We start from the raw sequence: 234 nt of genomic DNA on the forward strand, positions 1-234 counted from the left end.
TATTAAAGTCCTACTCCAGTAAATCTGTCGATCTATTGTGAAAGCGTTCCCAGTCGTCTTTTAATTATGATTATGCCGTTTTTAGGCAAAATGAAAATTTTTTTTTTTTTGTAGGATCTAGTTTCATAGTTTCTAACAGTGGGGGGGTCTGGACGGCCCGTGTTTACCATGGTCGTGGTCTCTTAGGTGCCCTCCCCTTGGAAAGGGGGAGTGGCCTCCTGTCTTGTCATCTAC

The sequence above is a fragment of the Oryzias melastigma genome, linkage group LG13, assembly GCF_002922805.2.
Source record: "Oryzias melastigma strain HK-1 linkage group LG13, ASM292280v2, whole genome shotgun sequence".
Taxonomy (NCBI): domain Eukaryota; kingdom Metazoa; phylum Chordata; class Actinopteri; order Beloniformes; family Adrianichthyidae; genus Oryzias; species Oryzias melastigma.